Genomic DNA, 27,411 nt, shown 5'->3' with positions numbered 1-27,411 from the left:
AAACTTCAGGAATGTTCAGACCTTCCAGGCCAAGGCTGCCACCTCCCCACAGAGTTGGTCTGGACTTTAGAAATCCTGACACACTGGGCAGCTTCTGCCTGTTCCTCCCTTTGTGGGGGCTGATTTGTTCTGGGGTCCAGAAAGGGAGCACTGTCATGTGCACACACACACACACACACTCACACACACAACATTCACTCTAGATGTGATGACTTTGGGAGGGATTAGAAAAAAAGCAGACACAGAGGAGGTGACAACAGGAAGGAAAAAGAGGTTGGAGGCACTACCTACATGTAATAGTCCTCCTCCTACTTTGTAGCTCCTCCCCCACAGTAGCCTGAACAGCCATAAGAAGCACTTGCTCCATAACCCATTGTGCAGGCAGGACAGAGACAGGCCCTGACAGGCACAATGACTGATCCAGGATCAAGAAAAGGTAAGAATGAGGGATTGAGTCTGCACCCAGGTAGGTTTCCTCAAGTCTGGGACCCTGGCTGCACCCAGAGCTTCTAGGGGGCTGGGCAGAGGGCTGTGCTGGTGCCACTGTGTACAGATAAGGTGTTTCATGCAGAAGAGGTGTCTGCAGACAGCAGCCCACAGGACTACTTGCATAGCTGTCATGAGATGAAGGGACTCAGGGAAGACAATACCAGGTATGAGGTCACTATCCAATATAACTTAAAACCCCGTAACCAGGCACCCACATGTAGCCCAACAGGCAGCTCACTTGCCAGGAGGCATCTGCCAGTGCAACATGTTCTCTTGCTGTGTTCCCGGTGATTGGTGCTCTTGCTTCCGGAGTCCCCGCAGTGAGAGCTTTTTTCAGACGGTGCAGACATTGGTTCAACCCTCATCCCTGATGTATGTGTCCACTTCCTAGAATTTGGCCTCAGGTAACACAAGGTGGCCGGGGCCAGACCCATTCAGGCCAGGCCACCTCTGTGTGCCATCCCTGCGCAGCCCACATCCCCTCCCCTTCATGTGTTGGGGAAGAGGGACCTGAAGGGAGAACCCTGGGGCTGGGACAGCTTTCGGGGGCAGTGGATCACCTAGAGGTCCTGCTGTGATTACCCCCTAAGACAGGGCAGGCATCTGGAGATGGGCTTCTAGAGGGGTCCCTTATTGGTGCCAATGGGAATCCTAACCCTCAGGCTGTCACACCTTTTCCTCGGCAGTGGAGATCTCAGCAGACCACACTATGTGTGTGTGTGTGTCTGCAGTGGAGGATTACAGGGGTAGAGAACCAGCAAAACAGGGCTCTGAGGCTTTCCTCCTTGTGACTGGGAACTGTCTTTACAGAGCTCCTCACAGGAGAACTTAGAGGACCTGAAAGATGGGGTCCTCATCTCCATGCCTCTGCAGGAGGCATAGGTGCCCCATACATCTTCCAGCGTGCTGTACTCCTGCAGGGTGAGTGCAGGTGCTGAGGTGACCCAGACTCCAGGATCCCATGTAGTCAAAGGTAGCCCTGGGTTCCAGGAACTGCCCTGCCACTCTCCTAGGTCCCTCCTAGAGTCCAATTTCCAAAGGAATCTTGGGCCTGTATCCTCCCCACAACCCACTCTCACTGTCCAGCCCCCTTCAGATGAGATGCAAAGTCACTGCCCACAAAGTTTTAGGAATATCAGAAGCGAGACCTTGCTCCATTTCACGTCACACTCAGTCAAGTGTATTTTTGTATTTTTTTTTACAGACTTTCCTGTTTTAATGCCCATCTCCCAGTGTCCATGTTGGCCTGACAATCATTATAAACCTTCTCCCACTCTTACACATCATCATGATTAATAGGGATGCTTTTCCCAAAAGGACGTGGGGCTGAAGATACCAAGTCTGTTGCTTTGCCATTTGCTTCCCAGAGGACCCCATCCCTATGGTCCCTCCAGGTCAGGAGCTGGGGCCAACCTGCGCTGCACTACTTACCAAGGGGGGACCTGTTATCAGGGCTGGCGATCCAGCTGTTCACTGCTGTGGGACCTGGATGTGACCCCCTCCTATTGTCATGTCAATGGCGCTGCCCTGAACAACCCACTTGTCCTCATATCCAGACTCTCCCACCCCAGGAAAAGCCTATGTGTTCCCATCTTAGAATGGGATTTTCTGTCAGAAATCCCAGGGTGACCTTGGTAACACAGGGAGCTGTTGTCCATTCTCTACTACGAAATGACTAAGATACCAATGTGTCACATGATAACTCACCCCCAAGTCTACCCTGCCTGACGAGAACCTTTTCTCTTGTCCATCTAGAAAACATGGAAACCTGTGCAGAATTTTTCTGAGTTTATTGAGCCAAAATGTAGACAATTGCAGTGAAGCAAAATCTCAAGGGAATGAGATAATTATGCTCCGGAGAATGGAGCTTTGCACCTCATTTTAAACATTACAATCAAAAGTGGAGGCTTGTGTGGTTTCATGAAATTCATTGTTGATAGATGAGGGAAGCAGGAGAAAGCACAGCAGGGAAATCTCTGGGCCTGGAAAAAAGGTAAAATGATAGACATGCACTTCTTTCACTTAGGTGTGTATAGGTCAGTAAACAGTCAACAATGAACTCAATAACAATGAGGGGATGTGTGGTCTCTGCAGAGAGCAGAGCAGTGCCTGTGCTCCGAGTGTCTAAATAAAAAGGAAAATTACTTTGGCATTACAAAAATATGTTGTTATAGATGTAAAAATAAATAGACAGGGAAAAAATCAAGATGGCGGCATAGGTAAACACTGGAAATTGCTGCCTCGCACAACCACTTCAAAAATACAACTAAAAGACAGAAAGAACATCATCCAGAACCACAGGAAGACTGCTGAGTGGAAATTCTACAACTAGAAGGAAAGAGAAAAGCACACTGAGACTCAGAGGAGGTGCGGAAGTAAAGTGCAGAGGTACAGAGGTGCACATGGAAAGGGCTGCCAACTGAGTACTCGGTTGTCTTTTTCAATCGGGAGGGAGGCACAATCTCCCTACAGCCCTGACTCCAGTTCCAGGTGAGTCTCTGGGGACCCAGACTCACACAGGAGACACTGTACTGTCTGGCATCAGTCGGAACTCAAGGGCGGCTTTCTATCAGAGGTGCTTGCAGTGATTACTGGGACACTGAGAAGCGGGGCCTCTTAGGGCAGGACTGAGGAGAAGCCAAAGCTGCTTGCTCTGCCCTGTTGATCCTGATACCCCGCCCCACCCAAGCTGTGCACAGAGCCTTTTGCATATGAAAGGCCTGGCCCTTTGCAATCTAAAATTTCCTAAAAAACTGCAGCTGGGTCAAAGAAAGCCAGAATATCCAAAAGAAGGCCCAAGGCCCCCAGTGGCTTGCATTGCTTCACAGCTGGTCTCCTGCTGGACAGCCTCAGGCAGAGGCTAAATTAGCACCTCCTTAGAGATCCAAGAGCCATTGTACCCAGTGGTCAGAGTGGGACCATCCAGATTACAACTCCTCAGATCCATAAGGGACACACTCAGGGTACAGACTCAGTGAGCACCAAAGCCCCACTGAAGCAAGTCTTGCCCTATAAGTGTGTCTTCAACACAGAAGTTCTCCCACTGCAGACACAGCTGATTCTCACAGCCAATTGGCCTAGAGGTCAATTCCTCCCAGTGATACCTACAACAACCAAGGCTTAACTCCAACAAGACTGTGTACAAAGCCCACAAAGGGATGCACCAAGAGTGTCCACCTCCGGTAATTGGGGAGGCTGAGCCACTGGGCCCTATAGGACAGCTAGCACAGAAAGAACACTCTATCAACACAGGAGAGCATAAAAATGCGGAGACAAAGAAACAGGTCACAAATGACAGAAATGGAGGAAAGCAAATTACTGGATATAGAGCTCAAAACCCAATGTATACGGTTTTTCAAGAATTTTCTAGAAACTTCCAATAAATTTAGTAAGACCCTCAATAAGTCTAGTGAGACCACCGATAAACTTAGTGAGATCCTCAAGAAATCTAGTGAGACCCTCGAGGTTATGAAAAAGGGCCACCTAGAAATTAAACATACACTGACTGAAATAAAGAACATTATACGGAGTTCTAACAGCAGACTAGGGGATAGCAAGAATTAAGTCACAGATTTGAAATATGAAGAAGCAAAAAACACCCAACCGGAAAAGCAAAAAGAAAAAAGAATGCAAAAATATGAAGATAGTGTAAGGAGCCTCTAGGACAACTTCAAGCATACCAACATACGAATTACAGGGGTGCCACAAGAAGAGAGAGAGCAAGATATTGAAAATCTATTTGAAGAAATAATGACAGAAAACTTCCCCTACCTGGTGAAAGAAATAGACTTACAAGTCCAGGAAGCACAGAGAACCCCAAACAAAAGGAATCCAAAGAGGACCACACCAAGACACATCATCATTAAAATGCCAAGAGCAAAAGACAAAGAGAGAATCATAAAGCAACAAGAGAAAAAAAGTCAGTTACCTACAAGGGAGTACCCATACAACTCTCAGCTGATTCCTCAACAGAAACTTTGCAGGCCAGAGGGAGTGGCAAAAAATATTCAAAGTGATGGATAGCAAGAACCTACAACCAAGATTATTTTACCCATCAAAGCTAGCATTCAAAATTGAAGGTCAGATAAAGAGCTTCACAGATAAGAAAAAGTTAAAGAAGTTCATCACCACCAAACCAGTATTATATGAAGTGCTGAAAGGTATCCTTTCAGAAGAAGAAGAAGAAGAAGAAGAAGAAGAAGAAGAAGAAGAAGAAGAAGAAGAAGAAGAAGAAGAAGAAGAAGAAGAAGAAGAAGAAGAAGAAGAAGAAGAAGAAGAAGAAGAAGAAGAGGAAGAAGAAGGAAGAAGAAGGAAGAAGAAGAAGAAGAAGAAGAAGAAGAAGAAGAAGAAGAAGAAGAAGAAGAAGAAGAAGAAGAAGAAGAAGAAGAAGAAGAAGAAGAAGGTAACCATACAAATTATGGACAACAAATACACATCAAAAAGTGAATCTAAAAATCAAGTGAACAAATACTCTGATGAACAGAATAAACTGGTGAATATAATAGAATCAGGGGCATAGAGAGGGAATGGACTGACTATTCTGAGGGGGTAAGGGGTGTGGGGGATGCGGGAAGAGAATGGACAAAAATTGTACATCTATGGATGAGGGCAGTGGAGGGGGACATGGGGTAAGGGCAGAGGGTGGAGTGGGAACCGGGTGGAGGGGAGTTATGGGGGGAAAAAAGAGGAACAACTGTAATAATCTGAACAATAAAGATTTATTATAAAAAATAAGCAGGCTCAGTTAAGATAAAGATTGACTTTTTCAGGGAAGATGACAGCCTAGGACACCAGTACCCACCATAAGCTGCTTTTATTTAAAAAAAAAAAAAACAACAAAAAACAAACAAACAAACAACACTATAAGTTCAGACAAACCTTTTCATTTACATTAGGTCTCTGAGTTTGCCACGCCGCCAGGTTAGCATGTGGTCCCTGGAATCACACCTGTCCCATCTCTTGCCACCAATCACTGAGTGCTTGGGGTTCAGTCTGAGCTGGAGTGCCCAACCCACCTGGCAGTTTATGAGCTGCCTCTGATGGCATGTAACCCTCTCCCAACACAGGATAGAAATCAGACCACCATTTCGGTGCCCGCGGGCCAGGAAAGCATGCCCACCACACTCAACACACAGGTGCCCATGAACTTGTTTTCCACCTGGGAAGTGGAATGCTCCAGCCCCACCTGCGTACCCAAGCTGTGTAGCCTCACCTTAACCATGCTGCTCATCTACAAGAAGCTGGAGAAGGAGCTCAGGGCTGTGGTGATCACTATAAAAATGCAGGGCCCCTAAAATCACTTGAGGTCTGAGGAGATTCTGCTGCCCCCTAGTGGTCAGGTGAAGACCGACCTGGTGCTGACCATCTCCCTACAGTACCCTCACTCTCTCAAGAAAAAAGGCAACAACTTAACAGATCCTGCTGCAGCAGAAGCAGCGCCTTAACAACCAGACCATTCTGGGTTACCGGACACTCGCCACGGGCACCATCGACATGGAAGAGGTGATGTAGCGACCCCTCGAGGGTGGCCAGATGCTGAGACTCCATAGCACCAACATGGAGGAATCTGCCCACATGGCTGAGGTCAGCATCTCCTCCCTGTCCAGCCAGCCCATAGACCCCAAGGACAGCACCCAGAAGGCTGGCCCCAAGTCCAAGTCCAAATCCCTGGTTCATTACTCAGAGGTGGAGTATGAAATATTCTCAGATCAGCAGGGCAGCTATCATCCCGGGCATGGGCAGGACCAAGAGGCGGAGGACTTCCACTTTGAGGAGCCCAAAAAGCAGCGCCAAAGTGTAGTAAGATCGCCACTCATGACCAGGCAAGAAGATGACAACAAGAAAGTTGGGGCGTAGCTGCTCAGGGTGCAAGAGTGGGAGGAGGTCCTGGATTCAGAGCAGGAGTCTTCGGAGCATGTGCCTGAGGTGGAGGAGGACCTAGATCTGCTGTATGACTCACTAGAGAACCGAACCGTGACAGTGGCCCATGAGAGTGTCCTCAGGACCCTGAAGCCCTGGCTTAGGCCATACTTGGAAGGCCTGTCCCAGCCCAGCTAGAGCATCCACAGTGCCCAGCTCTCAGATGGAGTGCTAGAGAATCCACAGTGCCAGCACCAGGAGGAGCCTCCAGGTCCAACCCATGTGACAGAGAAGATAAGCCCAAAGCCACCAGTGGGCGCATCAGCAAGACCGAGTCTCTCCTTATCGCTTCCACCAGATCCCAGGGGGAGCACGTTGGCCGCTGGGCCTGGAGCACATCCCTGAAGGAGCATCAGGTGGCAGAGCCAGAAACAAGCGGGCCAACAGCCTGGACAACAAGCACTGCCCCAACCCCTGAGCCAGCTGCAGATCCCCAGGGAGACGGTATATGACCAGCTGAAACACTTCCTCATCTCTGACAGCCAGCTGCCCCACAACATCCTCCTCCTCAACGCCCCTGACTGGCAGGGGCAGTTCCCGTCTGAGTCCAGCAGCAACACATGCTGCCCGGGGTGTGCACCTTCTCCAAGGCTGAGGCCCAGGCAGCCTTCAGCACCATCATCTCGTGGAAACAAAGATGCCGGCTCTATAATTCCCAGCCCCCCAGCCTGTGAAGATCGTGGTGTCAGGGGCACAGCAGTACTTAAGCACCGTGTTATGGGTCTTCCTGGAGCTGCTGTCTGACAACCTATGCCCCTCACCACCTGGCTGGGCTACATGCACTTCCTGGTCATCCAGTTGCGTTCCTACCTTGTGGCCAGGTACCTGGGCTCCGTGCATTACCGCTACAACAGCTTCATCCAGAACCTGCCCAGGCGGGACCTGTTCTACAAGGAGGCCCAGAGGGCTGTACAGGACATGCTGCCCATGGTGTTGAGAACCACACAGTGCATCACAGGAGCCAATTTGTCCACCAACTGCCCATCGTGGAGGCCACACTCACCTACAAACAGAAGAGCCCCAATGAGGAGTCCTTGAACATCATTCCCTTCGTGGGGGTTGTGGAGCTTGGTATTGTGAGACCGTTCTGGGTCACCTCAGGACCCTCAGGTTATGCGGCCCGCTTGGGCTCTAGAGTGCTGTCGTCTACCCTCCATACGGGCCTGTGGCAAACAGGGAGGCATCACACATCCTTCTCTCCTCCCCGTCAGTGAGAGGAGATGAGTCTTCCCTGAGCCAGGGTGTTGGAGCTGAGCTGATGAGGCTGCGGGTGGATTCCTGGATGGCAGCCCTGCCCACAGACAGAAAAGGAGACTCTGAGAACAAAGCCCAGGCTACCCCTAACAACACCCTCAAGTTCCCCTCCAGTTTCTCCAGGTGAGCAGGCTGCCCAGCAGTGGTGAGGCTGCAGCCACGCCCTCCAGGTCATGGACAAGGAGAACAACAAGAAGGTGATGTGTTTTCCCAAGAAAACCAAGGACAAGGAACTGGAGAACCAGAGCCAGTGCCTGGAGGGCATCAGCCGCCTGTTCAGCAGGGCCAAGCACCAGCAGGACAACTGTGGGTCCTTGTTGACACTGTGGAGTGGAACAGCGTGGAGCTCCCACATCCAGCACTTCCCACCTGCATAGTCGGAAGCTCCAACCCCACCTTTGATCCTGCCCGTCCCCTACCCTTCCCTCTGCCCTGGCCAAGCCCGGGCAGGATGAGCTGCTTTTCTGTTCACATTTCGGTTTAGCACCGAGACACACTCTTGAGACACAAAGTGTAACCCTTTCAGTGTGAATAAGCTCATAACCTGGAAACTAACTAGGTGGTGCCCACAGGGAGCCCCCAACTGCTCTGCTTATTACCCAGAATGCTCTGGCAAGTGGGAGGTCAACAGTGTTGAGCTGGGCAATCATTGAAGGTGATGGTCTTCAGGACCCAAAAACTGCCATTGAGAAAGCTTCTCAGTGTCAACGCCTGCCCCTCCTGGAAGCCTGGACTCCGCTTCCCCGGGGAGTGAGTCAGCTTCACTTTCTGCCTGACTCAGCGCTGGCCTCCCATGGGGGCACCTGACTGAAAACAGAGGCTGGTCAGCCAGCCTTGGGCCCCACTGCCAACCATCCCAGTGGCCTCAGCACTACCCTCTCATGCTGTCCAATAAACTCCATCCTCATGAGGCAGAACAGAAGAGAAAAACCAAGGACCAATGTGATACTGACCACCTGGGCATACTGACTGGACAAACTGGGTAAATACCTGATGCCCACCTTCCTGGGCAGGGACCCCACTTTGGTCCCCACCTTTCTTTGTTGTCATAGAGCATTTGCTACAACAGGAGTTGTATCAACCATGTATCAGGTTAGCTCCTGCCCCTGCACAGCACAGTGGTCATTTGGCCACTTGTTTGCTGTGAATCTTCAGGTCACTGCATGTCTCTAAGTGATTGTTCCCCAGAAAGTGAGTCCCAATAGGGTTATTGTAGGGTCTCAGTGGGGTGCCTCTGGGTGCCTGGACAGTGGAGAGGTCTGCTGGAGGGGCTGTGTTTCAGCCAATTGGTCATTTTTTTTTCATTCTGTTGACAAAGTCTCTGCCAAATTTGTGATTCTCCTCAGGGCTCAGGGCTAAGCACTTTTCTCATTAGATAAAGAGATTGGAGATTCCATTATGAGTCCCGGTCCTAGGTGAAGCCAGATCAGAAACCCCAGGGTTGAGTGATGGAGTTCAGACTCATCCAGCTGTCTGAGATGGGGATGGTTTGGGTTCATTCATTCAGCAAATATACGAGAAGCCCTGCCAGGTACAGACACGTCTCTAGGCACTGACGATGATCCAGTGCACAGAGCAGACCCCAAGCCTGCACTCCAGTGCTTCCTTCTAGTCGAGAATGATTCAGTCACACTAGGCTGCACAGGCTCTTAGTGTCCATAGGACAGCCGATGTGACGTCCTCCTGGCCTCCTCTACCTATGGCTGCATCTTCCCATGTTGTGAAGAGGACAGTGGACCTCTGTTCCAGCAGAAAACGTGATTTGGCTTTGGATCAGAGCCATGAAGGGAGTATGGGACCTGAATTCTAGGGGCTGGCAGAACCCTGTTTCCCACGCATGGTGGGATTTCTGCAAGAGGGCAGCAGTCTGAGGGCTTCTCCTAGGAAAAAGAGCAGGACTCAGGGAGCTGTGCATGTAGATATGGGTGGAGGGGGCGAGTGGGGACGTCAGTGGACAGAGTGAGCCCCTCAGAAAATTCACACCCTTCTGCTTCTAATCCCAGCCCAGTCTGCACCCCTACCCAGGGACCGTGCTCACTAATCTGGTAGAACCTCCTCAGTGGCAGCTTGGCTGTTGCTCTCTACCCATGGGAGTTACCTGTCAGTTAGAGGAGAAGAACCCCACAGGGCAGCTAGTGAATTAGACAACACGCAGGAGCTGGAGCCAAAGTCTGAGGTGTTAGGAGGTCTCTGGACACCAGAGGTGCAGACGGATTTTCTTCGTTCACTCTTGGTCAGCTATTCCTGGAGCACCTACTACTGTGTGCCAATGAGTGACAGGAACTTAATAGACACCAGCCCTCCCTGTCCTCATGGAGTTGACATTTTGGCGGCAGGGTAGTAGGAGGGAACAGGGACACTGAGAGAGCATGTCAGGTTCCCCTGAAGAAGAGGACAGGCGGTTCCCTCATTGATGCAGAGTTGTCAGTTCGGAGGGCTTTCTGCCAGCCCCTCCTGGGTGACCAGGCACATCTCTGCCAGGACTGCCAGGTTGAATGTTGGCAAGGGAATAGGTCTGGCTCCTGGATGGGCAGGAGCAGCAGGCACAGGACCCCAGGTTCTCTGAGTGGTGCTCTGGGAGGGCCATGTGGAAAAAAGGCCAGGCCTCAGACCCTGCTGTCTGTCTCTCTCTCTCCTCAGGGTCATCTCCTGCATCTTGGGCATCTGACTGGACCAGTACCCTCAAGATTTTTATTAGCCGCCAGAATTTCCCAGCCTGATCATGCTTTTGGCCTCCATAGAGCTCACCTTTCAAGTCCCAGACCTGCCAACCTAGGCCAAGTATCTTCACTCACACCTGGAGCACCTGAGCCCACTGAGGCGGAGACACAGGAGGACGAGGAGTGGGTGGTGTGTGTGAGGGGGAGTGCAAATGGCTGGGCCACTCAGAGAAGAGCTCCCAGAGGCTGGGCTTAGGCAGGAGTGCAGAGCCGCTCAGGTCAGTGCCCCATGGCCTGCAGTCTGGAGGACGTCCTGGGGTGGGGACATGAACTGAGACTTCAGTGATGGAGTTGGGAGGTTCCCTTCCTTGGAAGGCACACGAAAGGCAGTCGTGGTGGTAACATGTTCTCTTCCTGGATCTACAGAAGCAGCTCTAGAACAAGATGAAGGAACACCTAAGGTAGAAATGCCAACTCTGGTGCCCTCTCCTGAGCCAGAGCAGGCTCCAGGCACAGCTGTCACTGAACTTCCAGATGTGGACCCACCTGCAGCTTGTGAGCCACTTGCCTCAGCTCCTGGGAGGCCTGTGGTCCCAGGTCCTGGAGGCAGCCTGTATCAGCTGCCTCAGCAGAGAGGACTTCCCCTCCCCAATAATAGCTATTAAAAAACTTTTTGTGTTTATCTTGCACATACTTAGAAGGTTAGGGTATTTTTCTTACACTATCGAGTAAAATAAAATGTGTTTTAAATAAAACTTAGTAATATTATATTAAAAATAAGTTTAAATTATATAAATTTTAACTCTATGATCCTTCAAATTGTAAATTCCAACATGGAATATATTCACTATTTTTCGCAACTGTTCCATAACATCACAAACACTCTCCCGTTCCACAACATTTTCAGAACCCACATCCGAGGTATGTGTCCTCACCAGGAATCAAACCTGCATCCTTTTGGTGTATGGGATGACTCTGCAACCAACTGATGAGGCACCCTGTCCAGAGCGAGAAAGAGCAATATTTTCATTTGAATTTTTCATTCTGGTTTAAACTGCAGTTGGGTATCTTTCGCATGCTTTTGGCCTATCCCTTCTTATGGAATTTCAGTTTGAGACCTTTTGCCCTCTTTTCCATTGGATTGTTAGCAAATCTGAATTGTCATGGATATCAGCTTTTTGCCATGTAACTTGCAAATGGTTTCTCTAGCTTGCCACTTGTCTCCATTTGATGTGTGTTTTGCCAAATAGACGCATTGCATTTTGATGTGGTCGAATCTGTCTTCTCTTCTCATGCTCTTTGATCTTGTCTCTCACTTTGAGTAAAAAACATGTTTTCTGTCTTATCTGGAAAACTGGCAAGGTTGTATTGTTCTAACAGAGCCCTAAATCTCCATGGTTTGCAGCAGCAAAGGTTAATTTCGTAGTCATAGTTAATTTCAGATGGGTTTAACAAGAGCTCCTGTAGTTCAGATCATTCATCTTTTTTTTTTCTTGTAAGGATGGAAGTAAGGACTTCCAAGGTCTTATATATCACAGTGGAAACCAGAAGTCAAATACTTATTTGACAATGGCCTGTGGTGGACATGACTTCCATTTTCCCCTTTCTAACAGCTGCCAATTTCCACATCCAGCTGTTTCTGGGGGGTGTTATTCAGGGCCCCAGAGTGACGGTCTCAGCACATCTAGCTGGCCAGACCACAGTGATGATGGTTGTATGTGGACATGTGACTTCAGTTAATTTAATGATATTATTTATACTAGTGACCAGAAGAAAATTCTGGATGTTTTCAATTAAATTAGAGCAGCCTGTGAGTGAGAGAACGAGACAGAGCTGGGAACCAGTGGACTGAAAGTTCTTGGGTTTGATTCCAGTCAAGGTACATACCTCAGTTGCAGGCTAGATCCTTGGCCCTTGTCTGGGCCAGGGAACCTTATCCTTGGGTGAGGATTGACAAAGAAAATTTTAGTGATAAGAATGACACTGTCAATTGCATTAAAACCTCAGGCACGTTAGCTGAGCTCTTTACGTCTTGTTTTTTTCCTGTGAAAAATGAGTTGCAAGGATAAAATTGAATAATAAAGTGCTTAACGTAAAGAGTGGTCATATGGTAGGCACTTAATATGTATTACCCATTACTATTATAAATACACTAGAGGCCCGGTGCACGAAAATTTTTGCACTGGAGGGGGGGGTCCCTCAGCCCAGCCTGCCCCCTATCACATACTGGGAGCTCTCAGGGAAGTCCTACTGATGGCTTAGGCCTGCTCCCTGTTCCCCTTGGGCAGCGGGCCTAAACCACAGTCTGGCCTCCCTTTGTGGGAGGCGACCGGGCTCATCAGGGGAAGGCACCAGCCCCATAACCCCGCTGTTGCAGCCATTGCCAGTCACCACAGCCACCAGGGTGTTTTCATCAACACGGACTCCAGTTGAGTCCATGAAAAAAAGACAACTTTCTTTAGGCATTTTCAAGGTGTGTCTTTCATAGGATATGACATTTCTTTCTTTCTTTCTTTTTTTATCCTCACCTGAGGATATGTTTCCATTGACTTTTAGAGAATGTGGAAGAGAAAGGCAAAGACAGAGAGGAACATCAAAGTGAGAGGAACACATTTATTGGTTGCCTCCTGTATGAGCCCTGACCTGGGCCCAGGCCAGGGAGGAGCATGCAACCTAGGTACATGCCCTTGGTCAGAATTGAACCCAGACCCTGTGGTGGGCAGGCCAAGGCATTATCCACTGAGCAAATCCAGCTAGGGCAGGATATGACATTGCTTAGCCCTCCAGTAGCAGACCTTTCTTTTTTTCTCCAGGAGTGTGGTAAAAATACCTTAGATCACCTTATTGGATTCTTATTATGCAAGTTACTAAGAATATTACCAGTGGCATACAGGGAACTTAGCCAATGAGCAGTCAGAAAAGGTGTTTCCTCTGTAGTTACACCAATTGCTGGCTCCGCCCCTGCACAGGCCTAATGCCTGTGGCCAAGTCATTAGGCCTGGGCAGGGGACCTCCATCTCCTCGCCATGGCCGGTTCCGCCCCTGCTCCCCACCATCGCTGGCTCCACCCCTGCCCAGGACTAACACCTGTGGCAGAGGCATTAGGTCTGGGCAGGGGAGTCCCAGCTCCCAGTGATCACCAATCACCGACTCCTCCCCTGCACCCCGCCATTGCCGGCTCCACACCTGCCCAGGTCTAACTCCTCAAGGCATTAGGCCTGGGCAGGAGACCCCTCAGCTCTGATTGCAGGCTCCAATTGCCACTGGGCGCCTATGTATGCAAATTAACCGCCATCTTTGTTTGGTTAATTTGCATAATCATCCAATTGGCTGGTGGGCATAGGAAAGGTATGGCCAATTTGAATGTTTGTCTATTATTAGGTAAGACTAGAGGCCCGGTGCACAAAAATTTGTGCACTCGGGGGGTAGGGGGGTCCCTCAGCCTGGCCTGTGCCCTCTAGCAGTCTGGGACCCCTCGGGAGATAATGACCTGCTGGCTTAGGCCTGCTCCCGGGTGGCAGAGGGCAGGCCCAATCTCTAGGTGCAGCCCCTGGTTGGGCTCAGAGCAGGGCCAATTGGGGCATTGGGGCGCCACCCCATGTCATGCACAGAGCAGGGCGGATTGGGAGGTTGCGATGCCACCCTCAGTCACGCTCAGGGTAGGGCCGATTGGGGGGTTGGGGCACCACCCCCTGTCACACTCAAGGCAGGGTCGATGGGGAGGTTGCGGCGCCACCCCCTGTCACGCACAGAGCAGGGCCAATCAGGGGGTTGGGGCGTTGCCCCCTGTCACTCACAGAGCAGGGCCAATCAGGGGTTTGGGGCGCTGCCCCCTGTCACTCACACAGCAGGGCCCATCAGGGGGTTGGGGAGCTCCCCCCTGTCACTCAGAGAGTAGGGCCGATAGGGGAGTTGGGGCACCGCCCTCTATCACCCACAGAGCAGGGCCAATCAGGGGGTTGGGGCGCCGCCACTGTCATACTCAGGGCAGGGCCGATGGGGAGGTTATGGCTCTACCCCGTCACACACAGAGCAGGGCCCGTGGGGGGGGGCGGGTTGGGGTGCTGCACCCTGTCACACACAGAGCCGCAGGGCGATCAGGGGGTTTGGGCGCTGCCCCCTCTCATGCTGATTCCGGTGCCGGGAGGCCTCGCGGCTCCACTGATCCCGGTGCTGGGAGGCATATTACCCTTTTACTATATAGGGTAGAGGCCTGGTGCACAGGTGGGGGCCAACTGGTTGGCCCTGAAGGGTGTCCTGGATCAGGGTGGGGGTCCCCACTGGGGTGCCTGGCCAGCCTGGGTGAGGGGATGAGGGCTGTTTTCAGGCTGGGGGTGACTGAAGCTCCCAACCGCTCCTTTTTTCCTTTTTTTTTTTTTTTTTTTTTTTTATTCTGGGCCAGCTTTAGCTTGAGGCTTGGCTGTAGGTTTCTGGCCTTTGCATACAATGTTGCGATCCTGCTGGCTGAAGTCCAGCGGTATTTGTTACAATGTTTGAAACTGCAGGCTCAGAGGCCTGCAGCCCCAGGCGCAGGCGGGGAACGTTGGTTTCCTCTGTCACGGAGGCAAGCAAGCCTCATGTTAGTTTCAAGCTGCCTGGCTGCGGGCCGCCATCTTGGCTGACAGTTAATTTGCATATCTCGCTGATTAGCCAATGAAAAGGGTAGCGGTCGTACGCCAATTGCCATTTTTCTCTTTCATTAGTGTTGATGTGTATGTAAACAATCATCAGGTGGAAATACCATGTGTAACATCCACAAAATAATCTAAAGCAGTAAGATGTTAACAGGAATTGCCCAGGGCCTTCCAACGGTCTATTTCTCCATTTAATCATAAATGCATGGACTTACTCATTTCTGGATAGAAAGATAAAATATTACAAAGGCACATACTCTCCTGAATTAATCTAAAATTTACATATATATGTAATATGCAAATTAGGCCAGGAAGCTTTAACGCAGTGGTTCTCAACCTATGGGTTGTGACCCCTTTGTGGGTTGAACAACCCTTTCACAGGGGTTGCTTAAGACCATTGGAAAACACATATAGAACTACATATTGTTTTTGTGATTAATGACTATGCTTTAATTTTGTTCAATTTGTAACAATGAAAATACATCCTGCATATCAGATATTTACATTATGATTCATAACAGTAACAAAATTATAGTTACGAAGTAGCAACGAAAATAATTTTTTGGTTGGGGGTCAGTACAACATGAGGAAATGTATTAAAGGGTTGTGGCATTCGGAAGGTTTAGAACCACTGCTTTAAAGGATCACAACCAGACAGGAGGAGGTTGCCTATGCAGGTGAGGCCAGGAGAAGAGATGGAGACACACACAGGGGGGCCTCCCTGAGCGAGAGTGGACACAGGAAGGGGGCAGAGGGAGGCCTGGGATGGGTTGAGTTGCTGTGCCTGGCTAGGGCAGCCCTGGAGCGGACACAGGCAGGGGGGCAGGGGGTGCCTGGGGCGGAAGTCAGGTGCAGGTCCCTCTGCCTGCAGCATGGGTCAGGTCCAACTCCTGTGGCAGCCCTCGGGGTGCCTCCTAGTGCAATTTCAATAGTGCACTGGGCCTCTAGTTTAAAGTAAAAATTATAATAGGATTTTGGGGAAACAAACACTGTTCTAAATTTTATCTACAAATAAATATGCAAACAAATCAGGAAACAGTTGAAAATTGGCTCTGTCAATTAGGAAGGACTCTCAAGCAGTGCGGCCCTGGTGCTGGAGTGAGCAGGTCCTGGGAGCTGGGCAGCGACATCAGGAACGGGGCGCAGCACACTTGGGACTCAGGGGATTATTGTGGGGGCCCTTTGGCAGCAAATAGCACTGGGGCAGCTGCTCAATTATTGAGGGGAAAACTTTAGATCAATATTTCAGATCTTACCCAAGACATTTTAATGTATTTACAATTAATATATTTTACTGTGTCTTTTTCTTCTGAAAATTTAATGAAGGTGGAATCAAAATTTTAAAAATAAAAAAAATGAGAGAATATGCATAAACTCTATTTAATTCCATGATATAGAGAACACTTTCCACATGTTGATGTCTCTTTTGGGTGAGATGTAAAGGAGAAAAAAGGTCAGTCCTATGAAGTCCTGAGCAAAGAGCCTTGCAGACAGAGAGGTGTGTGAGCAAAGGCCTGAGGTGGGAAAGAGCCCACTGGGGTGAAGGAATGACATAGGGGCCAGGGTGGCTGGAGTAAAGAGGAGAGTGTGGGACAGGAAGTTGTGCGGGCCAATGGGGTCCCCCAGCCTGCAGAGTCCTGTTCAGGCTGTAAAATTTATTCCAAGTGCAATGAGGACTTTTAGAGGATTTTAAGTGAAAGACATTTAGCAACTATCTTTCTGTTTGTATTTGAAAATAGTACTTTAATAATCAGATTTGGCTGTTGCATTTTTGATCAGATGCTTTTTCAGTGCCTAGCACTTTTTATTAACTTTTATAAAGATACGGTTTTTATTTTAGACTATTCATTCCTAGGTTTAATTTCTTAACAAACCTACAGCATCTGAGAAACTTATTTATTTATTTTTAATTTAAGTATAGTTGATATACAATCTTATATGGTTATATTGTTTCTGGCGTATGATATAGTGAATCGACAATTTTATCACCTCACCAATTCATATAACCATCTGTCATCATACAAACTTATCACATTATCATTGACTATATTTCCCTTCCCCTTTTCACCCACCTCCCACACCTCCCTTCTGGTCACCATCCCTTTTCTCTCTTTTATTATGAGTCTGTTTTTGTTTAGTTTTGTTTTTTGATTCCACATATACATAAAGCTCTATGGTAATTGTCTTTCTCTGCCTGACTTACTTCACTTAGCATAATACCTTCTAGACTAGATCAGTGGTTCTCAACCTTGGCTGCACATTAGAATCACCTAGGAACCTGTTTAAAATCCTGATTTCTGGGCCTCATCCTCTGGAAATTCTGTTTCTTTGTTACTAATGTTGTGACCCCACCCCATAACAAAGAAACAGAATTTCTCGGGGATGAGGCCCAGAAATCAGGATTTTAAAAAGATTCCCAGGTGATTCTAATGCGCACCCAAAGTTGAGAACCACTGTTCTAGACCCACCCATGTTGTTGCAAATGGTAAGATTTCCTTCTTATTTGTGGCCCAGTAAGATTCCATTGTACATATGCACGACATCATCTTTATCCAGTCATCTGTTGATGGGCACTTAGTTACTTCCGTATCTTGGCTATTGTAAATAATGCTGCAGTGATCATAGGGCTAGAGCATAGGCGTAGAGCTTTCAAAGCTCTCCTAATATTAAACCATACTTGTGTTCCAGTATAAGCTAATGAAGTAGATATGCTCATGTTTGTTCCTCTTAGTCACATTTATTAATAAGTTGGTCCACAGCTGTTTTTTTGTATGTGCCAAACTTCCTTTTTATTATGATATCTGTTGCATTAACTTCCATATTAAATTTGTATCCACATATGTTTATTTTCTACTGTTTGGATTTTGTTGAATTTTTGTAATATCATTAAATATAAAATGTAAAGGAAGTAAAAATAACCCAGGTCTTATTAACAAAATTCTTCCAATTTTTGTTTTCTTACTAAATTATTTTTATTCACTCAATGTGCTGGTGAACATCTCTAAATATTTTCTTCATTTTTAATGGCTGCATGCTATTACATTTTGTGATTGCATCATATATATTTTTAATCAATATTGTGATGATGATATTTCGCTTTCTTTCTGTCTTTCCTATTCAGACAATGGATCAGTAAATGTCTTTGCACATCAATTTTGGACAGATTTCTACGTACATTCAAAGGGAAGCACACTTCATTGTTATACATATTGCCAGAGTGTCCTCCAGGGAGGTAGTTTCAACTTGCATTCCCCAAGTTCATGGAAATTGTCAGGTTCATGCAGCCCTGCCAATCTGATCTGGGAAACAGGTTTAATTCTCACAGCACTCCTTACTGGTAATTCAAGGTGAAGATTAACAAGTTGTTGTTTTTAAAAAATTAATATCTTTTTTTAAAAAATATGTTTTATTGATTTTTTACAGAGAGGAAGGGAGAGGGATAGAGAGTTAGAAACATCTATGAGAGAGAAACATCGACCAGCTGCCTCCTGCACACCTCCTACTGGGGATGTGCCCGCAACCAAGGTACATGCCCTTGACCGGAATCAAACCTGGGACCTTTCAGTCCGCAGGCCAATGCTCTATCCACTGAGCCAAACCAGTTTGGCAAAAAATTAAAATCTTAAGAAAATAGCAAAAGGAACTTCTTGGAGCTAAATCACAAATACTGAGAAAGGTATCTCTCCAAGATGCAAGGATAAGAATCATAAATGATACAGACAATTATTGCAGATACATGAGACCAAGAAACTCTTTGCTTTTATGCGAGAAATCATTGTGATAAGATTAGTCACTGAAGCAAATACCAAACTCCTTATATTTGTTCTTCCAGTTTATTGTAAATTTAATTTTACATTTCTTGAAAATCTTGGAAGTATGCTACACAGTCACTTCTCTCTCTGTCTCTCTCTCTCTGTCTCTCTCTGTCTCTCTCTCTCTCTCTCTCTTTCTCTCCCTCTCTCACTCTCTGTTATTCTTTAAAAATACTGTCTCCATATTACTGAATATTTTTCCACACACACCAAAAAGGAGAAAAATGTACATTCAACATTGTCATTTTGTGACTTTAAAAAATAAAGTAACAAATAGGACATGCTTTTGATTGAATTCTAGTTCTAGAAATTTATCTTAAGAATATAATTATCTATGATGGTGGGATTGGGTCAGGTGCTGGGTTGCTTCCCCTCATGGACTTTGTAAACCAGCACAGGAGAGAGCTCCTCAAAGCAAGCAGACAGGACAAAATAACCACAAACCGATAAATGCTACAAGGAATCAGTAATCTGGAATAGAGAGTCATGGCGGGGCGGGGTGGGGGGAGAGAAAAGGGCCATGTCTTAGATTAGATGGTCAGGGAGGTTTTCTCTGAGAGACTTTAAGCTGAGTCAGACAGCTGAGAGTGTCTGATACTCAGAGAGTTGGGAAAAGAGCTTTGCAAAGAGAAGGAAGAACATCTGCAAAGACACAAAAGTGTGTCTCAAGGACTGAAAGGAAGTCAGTGCTGGTGTTTTGTGAGTGAGGCTGTGAGAGACACTAGTTGAGGTTGGGAGGTCCATGGGGCACAACAAGCCAGTGAGTCATTCTGTTTTATGTTTTAAGGACAATGAGAAGTCATTAAAGTGTCTTAAGCAGGTAGGGTGGGATGGCTGGTTTTAAGTTGAATGGATCACTCTGTTTGCCGGGAGGAGAACAGGTGGAAGACAGGACAAGATCAGAAGCAGAGAGAGCAGAGGCCCAGCAGATGGGGAGGGTGGCCTTAACTAGGACAAGAGCAGGACAAGTAGAAAAAGAACTGACTCCACTTGGAGATGAAATCATGACATGTCAATGGTGTACTGGGTCCTGGAGATACAAGGTAGGGTACAATCAAAGATGACCCTGCATTTTAGACTAGGGGACCTCTAGGAGGGTCCATAAAGGGTTAATATGGGGAAGTGTTTGAACTCCTGAGAGGTGAGCAGGAGAGATGGCAGGAAGGTATTTAGATGCATAAGGCTTGGATGGTGGTATGAATTTGGAAGAGGAGGCGCTACTGATAATAGAATCCAATTGAGTAAGACAGGGAAACAGGGCAAAGGAAAGTCACAGTAAAGGTAAAATTGGGGAATGAAAACCAGGACAGGAGGTCAGAAAATGTTACCACACTTTGTACGCTGCAACAAAGTGGGGAGCTTTTAAATTATGAAGCCAGGGAAACAACTTTAACCACACTTTCATTTGACAAGTTCACGAAAAATAATTTCCTTTGCAGATGAGCAATAGGAAAAGTTGAGTACTGGAAAGAGTGTGAAAAAATGGCCACTCATACATTTTAGGGAAACATTTTATTGGGACAAGCTTATTAGAGAATAATTGAGAGCAGGGGTCCTCAAACTACGGGACGCGGGCCACATGCGGCCCGCCGAAAACATTTATCCGGCACACCGGGTGTTTTTGCCGCCGCTGTGTGCATAGGAATTTGTTCATAGTTTTTTTTAAACTATAGTCCGGCCCCCCAACGGTCTGAGGGACGTTCAACTGGCCCCCTGTTTAAAAAGGTTGAGGACCCCTGATTTAGAGCATCCATACAAATTAAAATATTCAATCATTTTGTTACAACTCCAAGTTGAACTTATTTTATAGGAATTCAAGAAACAGTGTAAACGTTGAAATATATGAATATTAGTAAATTTATGACAACACTGTCATCATAAAATTTTGGCATTACTGCAACATCTATCAATAGACAACAGAGTAAAAGACATTATTGTGCATACATGATGAAATACTTGAGCAGTTGTAAACAGGAGTCATGTTATCTTAAGTTAGACAGGAATTTTCCAAGATGAAGTTTAAATTAAAAGCACAAGTTTGTGTGATCCTATTTTAAATTACCTATATGTGTGCTTGTATGTTACCAGAAAAACCTGCAAGTCCATTACTAAATTATTACATCAGGATTTTATTTTTAAATGACAAGATATTAAAAGAATCATTGTTCATATAATTTGATTCTATAATTCTATTTCCACTGATAGAGATCCTCATAAATCATTCAAAATGGTATAAATTTTATAAAGAAAGATATCCATCACAGCATTATGTATGTATTTTAAAAACAAAAAGAGCATAAAGACCCATTTAGTCAATACTTAAGCACATGATGGTACTGAAACAGATGAGATAAGAATGACAAGATGGAAACTATGTCAACATTCACAGGATAATACTAGGAACAAATATACTAATATGTTGCATGTGATTGTCTCTGGGTGATGGAATCTGAGGTGATTTTACTTCTGTCTGTTTGTCAGTGGACTGAGATCCAGGACTGCTCCTGGGTAAGAATTACTCTTTCCTTTCAATGTCCCAAGGGCTGAGGCAAGGTCTTGGGGCCCAGAAGACATGAGTACTGTCTGTCTAAGGGGAGATCATGTGGCTAAGCCTCCAGGAAGGATTGGCTTCCCCCAAGCTGCTCATTCAGATACGAATCAGTAAGAAAATACTACCCACCAATGAGCTTGCTCAGTAAGTAACATTGGGTGTTGGATCTCCCTGAACAGTGTCTGAGAATATGACTCTAGAGCAGTGGTTCTCTACCTGTAGGTCGCGACCCCTTTGGGGGTCGAACAACCCTTTCACAGGGGTCGCCTTGACCATCGTAAAAAATATTTATAATTACATATTGTTTTTGTGATTAATCAGTATGCTTTAATCATGTTCAATTTGTAGCAATGAAATTGGGGGTCACCACAATATGAGGAACTGTATTAAAGGGTCCCGGCTTCAGGAAGTTGAGAACCACTGCTCTAGAGCACCTCAGAGAAGCAGGCCATTGGATAAAGCCAGCATCCACTCTATTCTAGCCATTGAGAGTTTGTCTCTCAGGGCCAGACAGGGAACCAAAGAAACCACCTCAACAAACTCTTTGAACACCAACTGACAAATGCATTTGCAGAGCATGCCCTGTGCTGCTCTGGGCACTTGAAGAAAAACGTGGAGGGAAAGCCCAAGGTCCTTGCCCCCTATCAAGGAAGGATTCAAGCGATCACTTTTGATCCACAGGCGTTTATTGATACCTAATGGGTGTCTACTCCTGCCCTGGGCACCTAGGCACAGAGCGACCAGACATGGTGGAAGTTTGGTCCCCAGATCTCCTGGGACCAGGTCATAAACTTGTGCAAAGGGGAAATAACAAGACATGTTAACCTGGATTATCTCTGATCCCAGAGATAAGACCTGGCACCATGGAGCCCCAGGGAAATGTGGAACTAGGCTGAGAGGGAGCATCAGGAGCCCCCCACCAGGTCAGGCATGAGACTGCCTCAGGGCTCCCATCTGTGTCCTTACTAATGAGGCTCCAGGGAGGTTCTGCTTCCTCTTCCCTCCAGGTTCCTTGACTCAGATGCTGCATTAATCACTAGGAAGGCCTCTGCCATCCAGTTCCACCCACTTAGTAGGTAAAAGTTGGATTATTTGGAAGGTCTCTCTGAAAACCTGTTCCCCATCGCAGATGTGGGTCTCCACAGGGTGAAGGGAAATAATGGGTAGGGAGGTGGGTGGTAGCTGTTGTTTTGATTTTTGTTTTCTTGGTTCAGGGCTCCAGAAATCACATGCTTCAATTTATCCCACCTTCTCACCACCATTCCTTGCAAGACAACTTCCAGGTTTTATTGTCTCTTATTACCGCTAATCTCCATTCCCTTCCTCTCCCTCCACATAGTAGCCACTTCAAAATTGGCATGTATGCTTAAAGAATTTATGTCTTTGTATGTCTGTGTGTTTTATAGACACAGGAAGTGTTGTGTTAAAAATCCCATTGTGTTTCTTACTTTCTGTGTTGACACTAATTTTTATGATCCACTCTCCTTGCTGTGTAAATACTCAAATCCCTGCTTATTTTATCTTTTTTACCAAACCATTCTCCCTACACACACATTTTCTTGGTCTAAATTGAACCCTATCACTTTCTGCTTAAACCATTTCAAAAACTTCCATTTACAATTAGAAAAAAAAAAATTGGAAACCAGCCTATGGTCTCCTTGTCGGCTCCTACATACATCTCCAACCTCAACCAGTGTCCTTCTCTTTCTTCTGCTCCCCACACTTCAGCCACACTGGCTTCATTCAGTTTGCTGAATTCACAAAACTCTTTCTTTCATCTCAGTACCTTTGCCTTCTCCCCCTCCCCCACCTCATCTCTAGGATGGGCTTTCTCTTTCTCAGCCTTCAAGCCTCTCCTACCTGTGAACATTGGTGCAGCCCTTCTGGAGAGACTTTGGCAATATTAGTCATCTTGGGCCAGGTTCCCTGGCAGCAGTGACTCCTGGGAAGTGGGACAGAGTTTAGTGAAGGAATGACCTCAGAAAAAGAAGATGGAGGGAGGTGAGCAGAGATGTGGACTCAGCACATTACGTTCAGGCTGGTCTTGAGAGGGGATCTGGAAGAGGAATTGTACCCATTGAGTGATTCCCATTTTAGGTAAGGAGCCAGGCTTCTCTACCCAGTACCAGTCATTACTGGCCTCCCAGGGTAGTGGACTGGGAGCACCTACCCGCTCAGGACAGGGGAAGGGCCATCAGGAGCCATGAGCAGCCAACATCCACAGCAGCTGGGAGGGGGGATGGCTGAACCAGCCAGTGAAGTTGCATCCACTAGTAAAACCTAAGGTGTGTATGGCCTTCCTGCTAGAAATTCATTCTTAGCAACATACTCTAGAGAAGCTTCATTCATGTGCCCATGAAGGATACAAGAAAGTCCATTTCAGCATTGTTTATGATGGTGGAAAACTAGAAATAACCTAAATGTCCTTCAACAGGAGAATAAAGCTATCATAGTAAATGCGTAGTAAAGCGGTAAAACTAATGGACTGCAGTATGTGTGGCAATGTGGACAAATCTCAAAGCATGGTTTGTTTGGAAAAGAAAGTGTCAGGGTACATTCTGAATGATGCTATTGAAATAAAATTTCAAAAATGCAAAATCAACTCTAAATTAACTTGTGTGTACACAACTTTTGAGTAAAATTATAGAAACCTACTTAGGGACAAGCACAAAGTGGATGATAGTAAGTAGCTCTGGGGAAGGAAAACTGGGATGGAATCAGGAGTTCAAAGGTCTCCCAACTGTCACCCTAATGCTCTATTTAAAGACACACAGGCAATGGCAGAATTTAAGATTTAATAGGAACACAGGTGATCACAAATTATTCTACCTAGATTTTATTCTTTTACATTTAATCCTTAATAGTCACACTTTAAAAATTACAGAAAATATTCATGTGGCCTTATGTACACCTTGAGTGATACTTTTGTCTTTTTGTTTTCCCTATACTATCGTTTTACTTTCAGACGATAGCAGAAGACAGTACACAGATGATCCAATTTCTCTGTTTAGACTCCATCACAGCTCTTTGCCACATTTCATCATGTCACAGGAATTTGTTAGCCATCCTGTTCATATACAATGCAATTAACATCGCATAAGGATATTTATGTCAGTGGGGAAATACTCATAAAAAAGGCTAATGTCCTTTAGGTGGAATTGACAGGATAAGGTTTGGGAACCCACTTATTCCAGGTGTCTCTTTGCTATCTATTCTAGCCAATATTTCCAGTGGTCCATTCCCACCCAGTGATGCTGATCAGAAGAACCAGATTCATGCTGTTAGACTCTGAGGGGTTATATTTTGACACAGAAGGCCTGCTCTCCCCCCTGTATCCCAGCCAAGAAAATGTTATTCAAGAAGTGATCAGACAAGATTGGGCGCTTTGAGGGTGGTATGGCCATAGACAGGGAAGCATCTTTCAGATGCTCAAAACTCAGCGGGAAGGCGGGGGTTAGGGGGTGCGGTGAGGGGGAAAGATCAACCAAAGGACTTGTATGAATGCATATCAGCATAGGTGATGGATGTGGACAACATGAGGGAAGGGAGAGGGAGAGGGCAGGATTGGGGGGATAAGGTGATATTAGTGGGGTAATGACACATTTGTAATATCTTATTCAATAAAGAAAAAAAAATGATCAGTTCAAGATTGAGAATGAGAGGCCTATGTTCTAGGTTCTCCTATGGTGATTCTTTTGCTCTTCGGACTTAGCAAAATTATACATATGAATATTCAAATATATAAGAGCATATTTAATTTTGCTAAGTACTTCTAGATGGCCCACCTGGGTGCCTGTACTAGTTTACACCCCCATCATAGCCCATGATGTTCCCATTTGTCCCATAGCCTCACCAACACTTCCCATCATCCCACTCTAATTTGTCTTGCAAATCGGTTTAAAGAGGGCCTCATTACTTCTCTGACTACAAGTACAATTCAACATCTCTGCATATCTTACTACAAGTGCAATTGAATACCTCTTCATACCTTGTTAACGTTTTGGGTTTCCCTTTATGAAATTCCCTTTTCATATACTCTACCCATTTTTATGTGACAGACATTTCTTATAAAATGTAGATATTAATCCCAACAAGGGATTTCAGAGATCACTTGCAGGTTTTAAGATAAAGCTCCCATAAACATTTGTGCTCAGGTTTCTGAGTGGATGAAAGTTTCTATTTCTCTGGCATAAATGCCCCAGAGTGCAATTGCTGGGGTGTGTGGTAGTTGCATGTTGAATTTCATAAGGAACAACCAAAGTACTTTCCCCAGTGGCTGTAATAGTCTACATTCCCACCAGCACTGTATGAGTGAGTTTTTCCACATCCTCCCCAGCATCAAGTGTTATCACAGTCTTTTATTTCAGTTAGTCTCCTTGTGGTCTAAATAACCTTGTCCTAATGGCTTATGATGTTGAAGTTTTCAAGTGCTCATGCGACATGTTATAGCCTCTTCAGTGAAGTGTCTGTTCATTTATTCTGTTTAATTCTCCAGTGAACCACCTGGGCCTGGATTCCCTTCCTTAGATGCTTTAACTACAAATTCAACTTCTTTGATAGACTAGTCAGGGCATCACTTTCTCTTGAGGAAGGTTGTATAGTTTGTTTCCTCCCAGGTATTGGTCCGTTTTGCCTAACTGGTTAGCTATATGTGCACAGCGTTTTTCTCTGTTTCTTGGTCAGTCTGGCTAGAAATCTGTTTGTTTTACCAGTATTTTTAGAGAAGCAGTTTTCTGGTTTGTTGAAGGCTTTTTCAAATTCTTTGTTTTACTGATTTCTGCCATTATGTTTCCCCCTTTCCTTGTTTCTTCTAAGTCACTCTGTTGCTCTCTGTAATTTACTATTTGGATACTTCAATCTCTCTTCCCAGCTGTAATGCTTTCCTTAGAAGTCTATTTAAAACAAAAACTCTGTCTGTTATGGCTGCTTTTGATATGCAGCTTTTCTTTATTGTTTTTTAGTTGGGAGTATTCCATAATTTCACTCATAATTTCCTTTGAACTCAGGGTTTGTATAGAATATACTTCACTTCAGCTTCTGCTATATTTTCTAAACTGTCCAGATATTTGGTGATTTTAAAGCTATTCTTTATTATTAACTTCTTACCTTAGTGCATTATGGTTAGAGAATATATAGGCATCATGCATGATGGTTCATGTACATATCAATGGAGAAAAAACATATATATCTTCTTTGGAATTTATTGAGACTTCCTATGTGGCATGGTATGTGGTAATGATTTATTTTGTTTAAAAGACTGGGTATTATTGGTTAGTCTGATATAATATGTCTAACAAAGCAAACAATAACTTCCATTTGTCAAATTTTCTTATTTTAAAAAATCCTTTATTGCTTCCCATTTAATAGGTCCTATTTCAGATGGTAGGTTTAAAATTAATGAATTCTATTTTGCAAGACAAGGTGCTTTCCCATAACTTAAAATACATGCACTTAAACATATCCCTGTGATTTATTACACATATCTATATTTTCCTCAGCAAGACATGCTCTTTAATATGCCCTCCTGTGTATCATTCCTCGACCCTCATCAACTACACAGTGCTGACACTAATATTTTAGATTTTTTCCACTCTTTTTCTGTATTCTTTTAGTCAAGAGAAAAATTAGCATGGGGCCACATGGCTCGCTTCTGGGATTTTTGGTTCTGGCTTCACCCAGGACACCGACCCCTCATAGAATCTCCAATCTGTATCTAAGGAGAAAAGAGCTTAGCCCAAGGCCTTGTGGAGAATCAAATGAGGTTGAAGCTTTGCCATGAGGAAGAGAAAATGGCCAATGAGCTCAACCACAGCCCGTGCAGCAGACCTCTCCACTGTCCAGGCACCCAGAGAGCACTTTCCAGGGAGGACCCTACTGAGTTTCTACAATAAACCTGTGAGCTTGACCCTAGGTCAGTGATGCCGAACCTATGACACATGTGTCAGAGGTGGCATGCAAACTCATTGGTTGATTTTTCTTTGTTACATGGCATTTAAGTATATAAAATAAATATCAAAAATATAACTCTTGCCAAAGCCGGTTTGGCTCAGTGTATGGAGAGTCGGCCTGTGGACTGAGGGGCCCTGGGTTCG

The sequence above is a fragment of the Myotis daubentonii genome, chromosome 16, assembly GCF_963259705.1.
Source record: "Myotis daubentonii chromosome 16, mMyoDau2.1, whole genome shotgun sequence".
In the NCBI taxonomy this organism is placed as follows: Eukaryota; Metazoa; Chordata; class Mammalia; order Chiroptera; family Vespertilionidae; genus Myotis; species Myotis daubentonii.
This window is presented reverse-complemented; position numbering follows the sequence as displayed.